At 40.7% G+C, this 16,407-nt stretch overlaps 1 protein-coding gene across 6 annotated transcripts in view; it reads right to left on the bottom strand.

Moving 5' to 3' along the window:
- The window catches only part of ZBTB38 (zinc finger and BTB domain containing 38), a 112,024-nt gene that overhangs the window by 43,559 nt on the left and 52,058 nt on the right, over positions 1-16,407 (bottom strand). For 5 of the 6 annotated variants that reach the window (XR_010383184.1, XM_010976792.3, XM_064491614.1 and 2 more), the window contains one exon: positions 9,643-9,708. The gene's annotated coding sequence lies outside the window, so the exon portion shown is untranslated. Of the gene's footprint in view, positions 1-8,695; positions 9,056-9,642; positions 9,709-16,407 lie in introns of all 6 variants that reach the window. The other variant, XM_064491616.1, reaches the window with a different exon arrangement.

The following is a 16,407-nucleotide window of genomic DNA, read 5'->3' as shown; positions in this document are numbered from 1 at the left end:
ACCACTGAGCTCTACCCTCCCCTCTCCTTCTTTCTCTCTTTTAAGTTTTCATTATTATCACAATATAGAAAAAGTCTAAAGCATTGTCTCTTTTAAAGCCACTGGCTTCCTTCGTTTCTGTTAGGCTTCTGTAACTCATTCCGCCTCCTCTCCTTGCCTTGCTCACTCTGTGAATTTATTTTAGTGTTTTACTTTTCTTCTCTTTCCCTCATCCCCGGCACGTACCAGGTTCTATCCCTTAGCTTCCTCTTATTTGGCTGCTTATCCTTTTCCCTTCAAGCATTTTAAGAAAGTCCCTGTCCAAATCATTTTCTCTGATCTCCACCAAGTTCCTGAAAAGCCTCTTGTGATGTTGCGTTGAGAAGTCTCCCAAAGGCCCTGAAGAGGCCATGTGGAGAACAGGGCTGGCAGCTTCTCGGCCCTGGAAGCCAAGCAGGAAGTAGTAAGAACTGGGGACTACAGGATCAATCATGTCCCACCTAAATGGGGCGGGGGGTGGTCACTACCCAGCCCCAGACCAACTGTTGCCAGATGAAAATGCCAGATCTGCAGAATATTCCATGAAGCCCAAATCAGGATTTTTATATAAAATATATGAAATGTTGACTTCTTAAAAAAAAAAAAAAGGAATCTGAGTCTGATCAAGTCTCTAAGTGAGAGAATTTACAGAAAATCTCTGAGACAGAGGACCATGTAGAACAGCACCAAGGAATGCAATCTCAGATTTCCCATTGTGGGAAACTCTATGAGCTAAACTGTTTCTTCAACAAAACTTTTATAGCAATAGCAAGGGTGAAAGAAAGAGAGGGAGTAAACCTTTAGATTAAATGAAATTCAAGGGAATATTAACTGCACTGTATGGACCTTATTTGGAATTGTGCTTTGAACAAACAAGCTGTTTTTTTTTTTTTTTAAATGACCTAACTGGACAAATTTGCTGACTACGATATTTGATGTTATTAAAGAATCACTGTTATTTTTCGGTTTGATAATGATACTGTGGTTATTTTTCCTAGTAATCCACATTTTTAAAAAATGCATTTTTTTAGTAATCCACATTTTAAAAGTTTCACTTAGAACTATTTAAAAACTATAAAAGAATTGAAAGAATAGCACCAAAAAAACTATATACACTCCACCCATATCTAATTTTTTTACCTATTACCTTTTTCCCGAAACATCTGTAAGTTGCAAACATCATTCTCTTTTAACCCTAAATACTTCAGCATTTATTTCTTAAGAAAAAGCATCTTCTTTTGGTCTCCTTGTCTTTTAAAGAATCATACTAAAATATTTAGAGATACAATGATACAATCTAGGATTTGCTTTAAAATAATACAGGCGAGGATTTACATGAAACAAGACTGGCTGGCCACTGAGAACTGAAGCTGAGTGACGGCTACATAGGGGTTCACTGCACTGGTTTTTCCACATTGTGCATATGCTTAAGATTTTCATAATAAAGTTTTAAAAGATTATGTTAATGAGAGAATTTAAAATGACATAAAATGCTTATGATATGACATTAAGTAACAAAAAAAGTTTTAAAATTGTCTGCAAAATATTATCTCAACCACTAAAAAAATCACCAGGCATAGATAAAGGACTGAAATTATGCATGCCAGAATGTTAACATTCCAAATTGTTTCACAGTACGTATATGTTACTTTTATAGTTAGAAGAAAAACATAATACAATTAAAAATTAGAAGACAAAAACCTGGCAACAGATCCAATTAAAACTATTGTTAGAAGTCAAACAAAGTACATACGTGAACTGGACTGACCAGTGGGCCCCAGTTTGTAGCTTTTGACTTAGAGAATAGGTCCGCCAACTATGGCCTGCAGGCCAGTTCTGCCTGCCACCTGTTTTTGTATAACCTGTAAGCTGAGGATGGTTCTGACATTTTTAAATGATTGGAAAAAAAATCAAAAGGAAAATAGTATTTCATGACATGAAAATTACATGAAATTCAAATTTCACTGCCCATAAGTGAAGTTTTACTGGGACACAGCCATAGTCATTCATTTCTGTATCTATGACAGTATATATTATTATTATTATTATTATTATTATTATTATTATTATTATTATTATTATACTTCATATTATGTATTTTATATTTTTAATTTCATTAATAAAAAGTTTATGGAAATTGTTTTCTTTGTTGTTATATAAATACCTACATGGCATCCTCAATTCTGTGTCGATCCACAAAGCCTAAAAATATTTCTTGTCTGGCCCTTTACAGAAACAGTTTGCCAACCTCTGGTTTAGAACTTGGCTTCCCAAGCAACCTAAAAAGCAGCTTGGTTTAGCAGAAAGAGCACTGGAGTAGGAGTCAAGCATGACCGCTTAACTTTCTGTGTAACCTGGAGAAGTCACAACTTCTCTGGGCCACAATGCCCTCAATGACAGAACAAAGTGGGTTTAAGTTTCACAAAGCAACTGAAGTGCTGGTTCCCATTCCCACAAGAGCTAAGCGAGAAGTCTAGGGCGGTGGCAGCACCAAGTGCGGGTGTGCCAGCCAGGTGTGGGGCTTCTGGAGGCCAAGGAACCCGATCAGACCAGGGCCTGGATTGGCTGCGGAAGCGCAGGGAAGGACAGGCTTTGGGGGCTCCAAAAGTAAAGCAGCATCCCTGCTATGGGCCACATGACTTTCGGCAAAAGAGTTTCTAGAATCTGCAGCTTAAAACAGGTATTTTGGGTCTCTCTCCAGCCTGAGCTTGGTAGAAAACCAAAAGCATTTGGGCACAGACCATGTAAGGAGTCTGCTCATTTAAAGTTTAATCCAGATCTAGTCGAGTTGTGGGTGGGGGTGGGGGGTGGGGGTTGGCATCCTCAGCATGTAGAATAGGAGCCTTGGGATAGAGACTTCATAAGATTCTGGGATAAATTACCCTTAGAGATGCCGATCTGTAGGCTCTTCAGAACAGCCAGCCTGGGACAGTAAAGCCCCAAGGCCATCATTACGACTGAAGCCACACGGAACGTGAGAGCAGGTCCCTACACTGCAGGCCTGCAGCCTGCATCTTAGGTGCTCTCCCTGAGATGCAGCACCTCCCACTCTTGCCCCCTTTTACACGACTCCCCTGGCTCCAGGGTGCGGCACAGCAGCCTGCCTCCTGATTGACTGTTCCCTTTGTTCCCTCTTTCTCATGTTCTGCACCCCCTCCCGCCCCCTTGCTGCCCTCTCAGTCCATAGTCATCTTCATCTCCCTATTTTGCCTACCAGATGACCACCCCACTCTCTTCCACACTATTTCCCCAACATCCTGTGTTTTCTAGAGAACCTTTCAGTGAGGGAGCCCCTCTCTGTCCCTATTAAAGGTCCCCCACCTCCCTCCTACAGCTCAAGAAACAAGAGGAAAGGGGAAAAATTTACAAGGGCACTGCCCTTCTGGGATCTAACCACATTCTCAGCTGGTGGCTTTTGTTTTCTCGACTAGCTGGCTTGTAAGGGCCTCGGGGCAGGGACTCCACGTCACACTCAGCGCTGGGGAAGACAGGCAGGACTGTTAGACCTTAATTAGAGCAAGGCCTCAGACAGGGTAGAAGATTTTAGCAGACAAAAAAAAAAAAAAAAAAAAAAGAATTTCAAAATCTCCATTTGGCAGCAATGACCACGGGGTAAGGAAGAGGTTTATTTAATCATATAAAGAAAATCATAAAAGCTCTCACAGCTCATCATGAACACAGAAAAAATATTGACACTGGCATTTTAAAAACAAAACAGAACCGAAAACAAACTTCCTCCACAGGCCAAATATAGTGAGAGTAGACGCTAGTGCTAGTCTTGAACCCTGAACAGGAATAGCTGCAGAAGCAAGGAAGTCATTAAAGGAAAAGATGCAAAATGAATGACAAGATCAAAAGAGTCATTTTCTGGTCAGTGAGATGTTTGGGCCATGGCAGAGCCATGCTGGGATCACCTAACAGAGACAAGGGCTTTGGCAGCTGGTCTGTGATTTCCCGGCTGCCCGCAAAGCCCTCTGCAGAACAGCCAGCAGGGAGACCCCCACTGTCCATCAGGGAAACTAAAAAAGCAGAAGCATCTTGCCTGCATCGCAAATTCAAATTTTTACATTCAAGGGCTTCTCAACTTAACATCTGCTCATGAATGCGAAAGAGTGGCAGGCGTTAAGGAGGTCACCTGGCAAGGCAGGCAGACCAGCTTGGAGCAGGGCGGCCAGACATACGGTGGCCTATTAGGAGCCAAGACACTTTGGGAAGGTGATGAGGATGATACAGAGTCTCAGGGAAGAACCATTCTGGCCATCGGTTGAGATGCTCCCCCGAACTGAGGACTAGTTTTCAGCAAACAGTATAAAAGGCCATTAAGAGAACAGCATTCATTTTTTTTCTGGAACAGAGGACACATAATTGTGCTTGTCCATACAATGCCCCAGCTCTGTGTAAGAACTTGGACATGAGCTTCACAGGGAATTTCACGTCATATTCCCCTTCTGCTTGGATTGGAGTGGTGTGTGTCACACAGTAGATGCTCAAGAAATATTCGAAGAAGTGAACTGAATTGTTGAAGCCCCCTCCCCGTGGATGGGCAATACTCGACTACAAAGGACTAGAACATTCTTCATGCAAGGGAATGTTTCACGACTAGTCAAAACCAAATGAGGAGTAAGGAGTCAGCCAGGCCACTTTTAACTTGTGATAAGCAAAGTCCATTAAATTATTAATCGATTTTAGAAGGTGCTTCTGAAACATTCAGAAGACTCTGAAGGGCTTTAAAATAGTTTCTAACTTGTACAGCAAACCTATCCCTTTGTTCCTGGAGCTTCATTAGCAGACTAACCTAAAAGGCATAACAGGGTTCTGGTTCTGAAGAAGAATTTTCTTAGTATTATTTGTTCAAATAGAGAAGACCACTCCAAGAGGCAAGCTCATTCGAAAGCCACCAACAGTAAAAGAGTTCTGCAGAACTGAAGCGTTTGATGCATAGGAGGACAAGGACAATTTATTGGCAAGCTGGGACAGACCTTTCCACCATTTGCCTTTGAAACAACTTAAAGGAAGTGGCCATGTCAGTGTTTTGCCACAAGTTGAAGTTCTGGAGTTCTTATGAAAGGCAAAGCAAGAGGCTTTCCAGAAATTTCCTTGCTCCGAGATTCCTTTCTTCTGTGGATTTCCTGGGTTGGCACTGACCCTGTGCCAGAATTTCACCACTGCCTAGGACTGTGACGTCCAGGGCTTTACCACACCGTAGGCAGCATTGGGGTGGGGCTGGGTCAAAGGCAATGACTTCACTGGCACCGAGTCCTGGAAATTTGACAAAAACCAGCTGTGGGGGCCTAGCCTACCGTCTCACTGCAGGGAAGCTTCCATAAGTCAGGCTCAACCCACAAAGTCCTCAGACCTGGCTCTGATATAATGGCGGTTACACATAGAAAGGGAAGTTTGCGGTCTGAGCATGAGTGCACCTCTGCCAGATAATGCTCCCGTCAGCTCTTTGCCTGCCTGGATCATCCCTCCACGCAGGTCTCCTCCTCTGGAAGGCTTTCCCTGGCCCATGGTTCTAAAACAGCTCCTCTCCTCCCCACATGACACCCTTGCCTTTTAAAATTTTCTTTTCTTTTTCTTCTTTGCACTTGTCTTCTTTAATTAATTGTTAACATATTTATTTTTGTGCCCCTCGCCCCCACAACTCCACCACACTAGGGTCAGGTCCATGAGAAGCAGGCCCTGGTCTCTCTTGTTCATTACTACATGTCCAACCTCTGGAATGTGCCTGGTATACAGTAGACACTCAATAAATGTGTTGAATGCTTAATTACCAAGAAAGCTGTTAAGAACAGCATTTCCCTTGGAAGAGAGGTGTTAGAATGAACCATATGGTACCAGGAACTCAAAGGCTTAGCGTAATTTAGCATTAAAGAGAAAAATGCTAGGTTTTCTAGTTCCGTCTCCCCCTACCAACCAGCCCTAAGTCGTGGTCTGGCTACCAGTCCCTCTTTGGGGGATCCATGGAAATGGCTGAGGTAGATCAATATCACTCTAGTAGCAAGAAATGCAATGTTGGTATTCTCACTGACTTAAGGCTTGGGAAAATAATTCCTAGTCCCCAAAAAAGAAAAAAAGAAAAGAAAAAGAGGAGTTGAGAATTTTAGACCATAAATCATTCAGGCAGAAAACCACAGATTTGCCCATTTCATTTTGGTGAGAACAAAGCAGTTGTTTGCACATTCTTCCTGTCGCACCTGCTCTGGCCTGCCCAGTGTAAACACCTTAGCCAAGAAGTGTAAATGGGTTAAGCAATGGGTTAAGCACAGCCTTTCCAGCAATGAGAAGGGGTAAGTGCCATCCTCTACAATCGGCAGGAAGTGTTTTTGGCTAATCTAGGAAATCCAAAGACAATTGTAAATGGGTCAGCTTAGAAAAGCTTTGTGCCTAGTAAACATTTCTGTGAAATATGAAGGCAAAGCATTAAGGCGAAACACAACAAAGTAATAAATAATAATTATTCTTCCATTCACTGGTCTATTTATTAGAATGACAATGGTACAATGAACTTCCCAAACGTCTTATTTGGCTTTCAAGCTCCTTAAATTGTGTTTAAAATTCTTTTAGGCGAGACCCGGAGCAACATAAATGAGAAACGGCACAGAAAATCATGAGGTATGAAAATCTACAAGATGACGCAACCATCCTTGAGTTAAAGACAAAAGGATCGACATTTTACAAAGAGGAAATAACACCGTTGAATCTCTCAGGCATTCATTTGTAGGGTAAAACAATTCCATTGCATCCATCTAATCTTGTGATTAAGATTCAAATGGGTTCAAAATGATTAATTTGTACCAGCCTATCAAAGTGGAAGACATTGAGTTGTAATCTTTCCGAATAGCAATAGTGTTTTAATTACAAATGCAGGGCTCGTTATTTGCTCAAGAGCAAATGACGATTAGCTTGATCCTACTGCAACTGTTAATGCCACTGGTACTAAAATAAACAGGCAATACTGAATCAGGTTTTTGGCATTTCCCTTCAGTCTACGATCTTCTGATTGATGCTATATTCAAAATGCACTTAGTCATTTTAAGTCACAGGCAAGAAGGAAAATGGCTCCCAAACAGCAACCCCCCCCCCAAAAAAAAGGTGTTGCAGGAAGGCTATTTCATGGCAAGCCCAAAGAACGAAATCACTGAGATGAATCATGTTCTAATACAAGTAAGCCAGGGAAAAACTCCAAGCAAAATAGTTAAGTTGGCCTCAAAACAACACAATAACAACAATATAACAACAAATCGTCAGACCATAAGAGGTTTGATTTTTACAGACAGTGCTTTGGAATAGTAGACAAACTGCTACGATAAAGCAACTATTTACACAGATGGTTCTGCATTCTCAATGTTCTTCACATTGGAGCAAACCTCAGGGAGGTTTTGGGTTTGGCAGCATCTTCCTCCTAAACACACCTACAAAGACGTTTTCCACAGAGGCTCAGTGTGCACTTATCATTGCCGGGGGGGTGGGCTTGGGTGAGGGTCCCTCTATGCCGAGAGCTCGGAGGTTACCAGCAGAGGGATCAGGCAAAACAAGAGCATCGGCATTTTCTGATTCTCAGAATTTCTGAGATACCTTTTGTTTCAGTGGCGCTGGTGAACTCATGATAATGAAACTACACCTTTGCACACAGACCTTGACTGGCATTCTGGAGCACATTACAAAGAAAACCTTCATTTTGAAAGTACTGAGCACAAAGGAGGAAGGAAAAAGCTCTCCCTGTGTAAGCTTTCTGTCTATGTGTAGAAATATGGCTTAATTTTCAAGGCTTGAAGACCGCATTTTAAAACATCTAAAACCAATTTAGACTCTCTATGAGAAGAAAAAGAACTGCAAAATTTTCATGAAACATTTTTTTTTAAGACAATCCTTTGTATATCTCTTATTGCATTTTTAAACAGGATGGGGTTACTAAGGAAATAGGCTCTGGCCCAGTGTTAATTTGAAACTAAAATATATTTGAGAAGTTAAGCTCAAAGGAAAGAGCCCATTAAATTATTTTGAAAAGTGCCAGAATCTGGTACTTATAGAACCACAGCTGTATGATCTGCAATGAACCATTCTAGGGACTCTGTTTCATTTAGTGAAGCTCTTTTTCTTGTAACAGAGCCACCTATAGTTAATATTTCCCCCTTTAAATATTGTAATCCTCACCTCCCCAAATAATATAGATATACAAATAATGCATTTATTCTTATATATGATCTAAAATTGATTTTGGAAGTATTTAAGTTTTTACTTTCATCTTTCATATAACCACGTTTAAAGACCGCTTCTTAAAATTTAAATATTTTAAATGTTTCTTATTAAGCTTGTTTGCGCTATTCAAAATTATCTCCAGAAACCCATTTATTTTTAGTTTCAAGCAAAAATGGAGCTGAATACACAGACTTTTCAAAAAATTCTTTTGTTGTCTAATGGCGCCACACCTATCATATATATGATTTTTTAAGAGGAATCATCTTACTTTTATAACAGAATCAGTTTATAAGTTTATAAAAGATATATATTTATATAGTACCTGAATAGGAAAGGCTATGCAACTTAATACCCTGCCCCCCCCAAATTACAACTGTCTTATTTAATTTTGTTTTAATAATCATATTTTAATCTATCTGATGTTCTTGCTACATGGCTCAAAAAAAATCTATAAAACATGCAAATTTCAACCTACCTGTATGTATCACTTAATGCAGTGCTAGCATGAAAGACACTCAGCCATTTTTGTGTAAAGCGATGGAGACCAACTGATTTCTCCGTCTTCTTGCTCTCAAGTTTTAGATGCAATTGTCACACACACACAAAGTCATACGCAGAACAGCTTGAATGTACTGTGATCACGAGAACTGAATTTATCAACAGGAAAACAGGTTTGAAAAAAGAAGTTTCTCATCCAAGGTTTCTCTGAGCTGAGGCTCAAGGAGGTGGTGTGTTGAATTTTTTTCCCTTCCTCCTCTGAGAGTTCAAAGCCCGGAGCTGACCACTGCAAAGGCCACTGTCACATTTGCTGAAAATCAAACCACTGATACCAGCACTGAAAATACAAATTTGAGAACCAAGTTGTTTGCACACCATGGAGTGCATGAGTTAAAAATAGATTCCACCTTGCCTCCTACCTGCATAATAAACATGTAAGTTTCAACTGTTTAATTTGATATTCACATTAATTAACAATACAACATACATTATTTAAAAGACAGCAAACGCAAGAAGAAAGGGGAGACACCATCTGGTAGCAGAGTTTTGTTGTTGTTTTGTTTTTAGCGTTTTTTTTTTTTTTTTTGGCTTTGTTAAAAAAAAAAAAAGAGGTAAAATTCCATTTTGAATGTGATAAAAAGCAAACATCCAGAAGCAAATGAATCGGAACTGAAAGGTGATGCTGAAATAGCTAAGGCTGTAATGAGGCAAAAACAAGTCTTCGCTACCAGATGATATGGCATACCGAGCATTTACATACTCACATCTGAAATACTAGGCAACGTGTAATGAATTCTATACACAGCATGCACACACAGCACAAGCACGGCTAATCCTGCCTGCCATCTTAGGCTTGCAGAAGCAAGATACGCACTGCATGCAGCACACGAGCACTGGGGAAGGAGGAGGCAAGGGACAGCTCACCTTAAATGCAGTATCTGATTAATGTTGTAAGTGACATTGCATATCAGCCTCAGAGTCTTGGTTCAACTGGGTAGGAGGGAACAAAGAAAAATGTCATCAACTGGTGATGCAAGATGAGCCCAATCACTAAACACTGTTTAGCAAACTCCAAATTCTGCAACCAGACAGTAGAAGGCATTTCATACAGTTAAGCAGAGCTGCTGCACAATGAATGTGTCTTTTTGCTTCTGAGAATCAAACAATCCTTTTGCTAAGGAAGAAAATAAGCTGGAACGAATACTGTCATATCTTCTTCTTGAAGAGAGCTTTCAATACAGTATGTATCTGGTTCGGGATGCATTTTCTAGACTGTTAATTTCATAGAATTGCTAGCAACAATAACAGAAAAAACAAACCTTTTAAGCTATTGCAAAGTAAAGAACAATATTATAAAGGGTGTAGCATTTCTAGATTATTTTTTAGAATCCTAAATGGTGCCGGCAGGCTTGTAGAAGAATGCATGATCAGCTGTCTGTATCTGTGCTATAACCTCTAACCACAAGCCGTGTAAATGTATTCTGCTAAATGTATCTGCAGTACAGAACAGCAGATACCTCCTCAGTTGGAATTGTATTAAAATGTGAATGAATTTGCTTAGAATTAGAAGCAGAATAAAATCAGTTACAGAAAAATTAATTGATGCTGAGTTCCTTTGCATGTATAACCGACCATCGTGAACGATAAATGCTGTCCTTAGGACACTGACCTAAATAATGTTAAGTCTTGCAACAGCATATTGTGCTTGCTCAGAACCTAGGAAACGCAAAATGATTTTTCTCCTCCCTCCCCCTCTGAAAGCTAAATTGTAAAGTAACAAGCTATTAATAAGAATACCAAAAGGCTTTGTGTGTGTGTGTGTGTGTGTATACATATATAGTACATACTGTAAGAGAAGAAACGATGTTGAGCTGAGATGCACTGTTTCTTTGTTTTACTTTGAGGCTTATCTCAGCTACGCTCGCACGATGACATTGACATCATGGAGGTCAGGGCTGACACTGGGGTGCTATCCGTTTTATGAGTGAAATGTTTTCCGAAAATTAAATCTCATCTACTCAAACACTGAATTTCATGTCTTCTTCAATATCACTTCCCTACCCCCGCTGCTCAAGATTGATGGGCTCTAGTTTGGCTGTACGTAATAAATCGGAATCACCTTCTGTAGAGACTCCAACACATAATTGTAGGAATTAATTTTTTATACAAAAAAACCTTCAAGAATTCTTATGCATCCCCTTTCAATCTTTCCAATCAGCACACACACGCACACACAATTGAAGCTCAAATTGCAATGAAATGTTTAACATGTGGAATAAAAAATGTGGAAAGAGCTGCTTATTCAGGATTTTGAAGAAATGCCTAATAAGCAAAGACTGTTTTGCTACAAAACCAGTGTCACCATGTTCCCCAAAAGAGGAAAACAGCACAGCTTGCTAGGAAAATTTCCTCCAGATCCTGCCGGCAGGTAAAAATCAGAAAAGCATTCCATTTACCATGCTTTATAAAGCATGAAGTGTTTTATTTTTAAGGAAATAGGACAGATTCTTTTCTACTCTTTCTTCAGCTACAAAGAAACCATACCCACCCCCACCCTTAGATCCTGGACATAAGCCAACATTTTTTTATAAAATGCTATGAGACTGATTTTGAATATATAACACGTACATTTTTCTTCTTCTTATCTCTCCAAAAGTCTTTAATTGCCTATTGCATCACTAAATATGCTAATGTTAATTTTAACACGTGCAAAAATGAATTAATCTTTTCTGGGATTGCCTCTGTCTTTTAGAAGGACTAGCTACAAATAATCAGGTTAGCAAAACATTCAAGTTCCCCAGAATTTTTTAAAAGGAGAAAATGTATTTGAACATCTTTAACTTAGGTACTAGGTTTCACAACCGTATCTTTTGTTTCTAGTTCTCATTCTATCTCCTTCCACAGAACCCAAGTGATTTTTAGCTCAGTGTGGGGAAAGTACCCAGCCCACCTCTGTCCCATACACGTTAAGGTCCCTGAGTTGGGTTGTCCAGATGGTTGGTCATACCTGAACCACACCGAGTCCTCTTCTCTTTGGAGCACATCTCTCTCCCACAACTACTCCAGAAATAAATGTGGCTCTAACGGATACAGTAGCTCCTGGTCTAACACCAACGGTGGAGCCATCTTCCCCACCCCCACGTCACTGCTCTACAAGCTCTGGTTAGCATTGACAGCGACAGAAAATTAGAATGGAGTGTCCTTAGGCTAATTCCTCCTTTACCATGGGGGTCGAGAATTAGAGAGACTGTAACACTGAGTTACAAGGTACTAATTTAAGATATGGTCATCTATAAAGCAGGGTCCTTAGTGTTGGGGTGGGAGGAGTAGGGGTTGGAGAAGGCTGAGGCGAACACCTAAGCATTTGATGCCCTTGGTGTCTGTTCAGATTTTCCTCATCAATAACACTTGAAAGCTAGACATTCACATTAAAATACTCACAAAATATTATCATGTAGGCTAAATACACACGATATGGCATCAACTCCGACCATGTAGAATGAAGTCGCTGCCCCTTCTGACTGGGATAATAAATGACAGTGACAAGGACAGTAATCCGTATCAGGCTCCCACAAGATGAGTGAATAGCGTTACGTCCTCTTTGCAGGGGCACGGTGGCGAATGTGGTCAGGTCCCCTACTGGTACTTATAAGCCGGATGCCAGGGCAAGAGGTTTCCAAACCTCCCTGTGGGCTTCCCTGTCTACCCTCTGTCAAAACGAGCCTAAAAGCCACGTATTGGTTTATTTTGTGATGTTCCAAAACACTCAACGAGCAAACGTAGCTCGTTTACCAAACCTGCTTGTGTTAAACAAATTTGAGCTGTAGTTGAAAGCGTTCAGATGGATGAGCTTGTTTAGACTGACATTCTCCATGAGTAAATCCTGTTTTGCACTTAAAAAAAAAAAAACCATGCTCATGCGCGAATTCCTTAAGCTTTGTCATGATTACAAGTGGCAAGGGTATGCATTCACTTATGATTTTTAAAAATAGTGTGCTCATCAACCTCCTCAGGGCACATGCACAAACGTTAATTTAACAGACAAATCTCTTTTCCACGATGAGAATTTTAACCTGCTTTTGCCACTTTGATGAATCAAGCACGAGGAACCCAAAATAATCTGGCAGGAGCAGGCTGGGGAAGGACAGAGCTAGCAGTGAGGGGTGCCTCTTTCATTTTGATTAACGCTCTTGCTTGCACACAGTCTCCGTCTGCAGTCTGAGCTCATTTTATTTTCAGTCCTGTGGGTTAAAGTTAAATTGCATGACTTATGCAAAGTACATAATTCAAGTATGAACAAAGCTTGACTCTCTGTTTAAAAAAAACAACAACAAAAAACCATAAAGTCAGGGCACTGAGTCCCAGAGGAATCCTTGGTTTATAAACATTTGGACTGGTTTGCACATTTCTTTGCTCCATTCACTGTATTAAAAAACTACAGTTGGTTTCCGTTTATACCTAATATAGATATTCAGCATTTGTGGGTAAGTTTATCAGGTTAGGTTATTCAAATCTCAATTTTTAAAAATAAAATGTTTATAGTAAAGTAAATGCAACAAAGAATCTAGAAAAAAGATAAAATATTTACCACATGTAATATTTTTGTTTAAATTCTTAGAATTTAAAAAGTTTAAACATTTTTATGAGGTTGGTTATTACATCTGTTTATAGTATATTCAGTCCTGGAAACAACATGGTGACTTAATTTATCAATGACTAAAAATGCCTTTGGATGATACGTTAGCCTAAATTTTCGGGGAAAGTCCATTGCTACTTTGAACATCTACATTTTGCCTAGAGATCTGAGCAGGAACTTCTGCTTTCTACCTTGAGCAGAGCTAAGTCTGTAATAGCTGCCATTTATTGAAAACCTACTACATACACAATATTTTAGCTATATTATTTAATTCTAATCCAATAATCTTGCAAAATGGATATTTGTTATTGTCAACTTTTGGTTAGGAACTAATTGAAATTACTAGTCACACAGTAAAGAGCAGAGTTAGGATTCAAACCTAAGTCCAACTAATTTCAAAGTCTGGGTCTTTCCACCAATCCTAAGGGGATAAAGCCTCCTCCATCTGTATTCTGCTCTGATGTAGTAATCTTCTGACTATGCAGACTTGTAGTGGAGGGGACCCCCACTCTCTGGAGCCAGAACTAGCCCTGTTTAGATGAACCAGCCTCAATGCCCCAGGCCCTGGGGATTGTGGGTACCAAGAATGCTGCCAACTGGAGATAGTCTGGACCAGCAGGTGGAAAAGACTAAGAGAAGACGAATTAACTAGACCATGTTGAAAAGTCAAGGGTAGAAAGCAGAATAACAATTTTCATCAGAGATTTGTCATAATTTGGAAATGTTTTATAAGGCGAAGTAAGTGGAAAAGCTTACATTTCCACCTGAGCAAACCACTTCACCCAATTAAGTCTTTTCATGTTACAGATGAGGAAACTGAGGCTGTGAGACATCTGGTCATTTGCCCAAGATCACACACTGAATAAGTGAATTTGTCCATTTGCTGAATTAAAATTCTTCTACAAGCCTGCTTTTGTGAGTAAATTTGTTACCCAGTTGTGAGATTGTTCTCATCTAAATTAACAAAGAAAAATTAATGTAACAATCAAGACTGACCTGGTTTCCACTCACAAACATTATTTTTGTCCTGAACAGGTAACCTAAGTCAGTATGATGAGTTCCTACCCCAACATATTTTAAGAATGGACTTTTGAAAAGCTTAACTTTTGAGGAAGAGATTTTCCTCAACCAGCTTTAGTGTTTCAAATGCATCGTTTTAATGATTGACTCTCAATGTTCACATCTATACATTCTGCCCCTGTTTAAGATCCCTTCCAGCTCTGAAGGTTTGTGATTCTAAAAGATCCAAGGTTGGCGAGCCCAAGAGCTGGACTCCAAGTCTCCAGCCTCCTAGTTATGTGGCCTGACAGTCTCCTTTTTGGCAGTAATTTCATATGCCAACCAGATGGCCCTCAAAGGAGGCATTCTAATCACTCCATCAGCTCCATCCTGCTCGAAATATGAGAGGAGGATTATCTCCCTCAGTGCTTGGGAGGCAGTAGAATGAAGGGCTGGGTGAATGGAAGTGCATGAGGAGTCTGAACTCCAGGGAGCCGGCTCCAATTCTTAGATCTAAGCTTCCTCACTTCCAACCATTAGCATCTGTGTAAGGTGTGGGCAAGGAGTACACACCTTATGGCAAGGACTGGGCAGCAAGCCTTGGGGACCAAACTGAGGTTACCCTCAAGGAAAGAGCTGGAGGGAGAAGGGAAATGTGAACCATGTGGTCTTCAACAGAGAAAAGGTGCTAAGTGACTTAGGGTTGCCAGGGAGACTGTGGTGGACGACACCCACCCCACCCTAATCCAGCTCAGACTCTCCCATGGGAATATCCTCAGCGCAGCTCACCACTATTTTTGATATTACGACCTCAGCTTTAGCAGCAGAATCATCCCTGCTTTCATTGCTCAGTGCATTTGAAACATGGCACTAGTAAAGACCTCACATGCCCATGGAGATCAAGAGCATTCCTGCATCCCCAATCACACGTTCACTTGCAGCCCTCGCGGCTGGCCACCCCCCAGATGGAGAGCAAATGGAACAACACAGAACAGGGTCTTCTGGTTCCTGAATTGGCAAAATATATATTCAGCAAGAGGGCCGGGTTTCTTGTTTCTAGAGAAATTGGCAGCTAGGTTGAAGAGGGAAGGGTGAGGTGTAAATAAAGGTTGAGAAGGAAGAATTCTTACAGACGGGTAAAATCTACCCCATGTGAGAGCATCATCCTCTCCTCGTATCCTTCTTCATTCTGGGCAATAACTATTCCAAGACACCCTGGGAACAAACTCATTTGCTTTTTCTTCTCTCAGATAAATGACTTTGTAGCTCAGAAAGGTCACAACCGTGAACTTCTTCTCACCAGGGCAACTTAGCAAACCTCAGTAAATCTTCACTTCCTTTGGACTGAAGATGAAAGCCCTATATGTTCCTGTTGCATTGAATTATCTACCTTGACTCACATCTCTGGCTTGCATCCTGTGACATCTGTGTACCTGTCACGGCACCTAGAGCCTTGCCTGGTGCAATGGAGGGGCGTATGAGGACACGCTCTTGACTGACCAACATCAATTTGGGGGTCTCTTCCCTGCTCCCACCACTAGCAGTGGAAATCTTCAGCTCATGAAACCACTTCCGAAAATTAGAATTTGTTCCATAAATTGAGGAATGAACCCGTGGACTAAAAAGACCTATGGTAGTCTTTCAAGTTCTTAATCATCTGTTTACCAAGGGGGTGGGGTGGGGCACAAGTTGTCTGGTGAGCAGATCATAGGTTTTCTTTATAGCTGTCCCTCCTAGAACAGGGAGAGAGGTGACAGAAATAAGAGTGGCCTGACAACAGTACCGCTGCCTCCAAAATGTGCCTCAGCATTTCCGCGGGCCCTCTGTGGCAGAGAGCATTTCACAGAATTGCAGGATGGGCAGGGCACTTTAGAAGGTGTCATCTGAATCCCTTCTGCGAGGGAGAAGAAAATCAGATTCAAAGAGAAATTTGTATCTGAAGACCTCAGCAACCAGGATAAAAGCCATGTTCCTTAATTACTAATATTCTGTTCTTTGCAATGCAACACACAGTTTCAATTTTTGAAAATCCACCTTTCACTTAATAGGTGTCC

Source organism: Camelus dromedarius, chromosome 2, assembly GCF_036321535.1.
Source record: "Camelus dromedarius isolate mCamDro1 chromosome 2, mCamDro1.pat, whole genome shotgun sequence".
NCBI classification, from domain to species: Eukaryota; Metazoa; Chordata; class Mammalia; order Artiodactyla; family Camelidae; genus Camelus; species Camelus dromedarius.
This window is presented reverse-complemented; position numbering and strand designations above follow the sequence as displayed.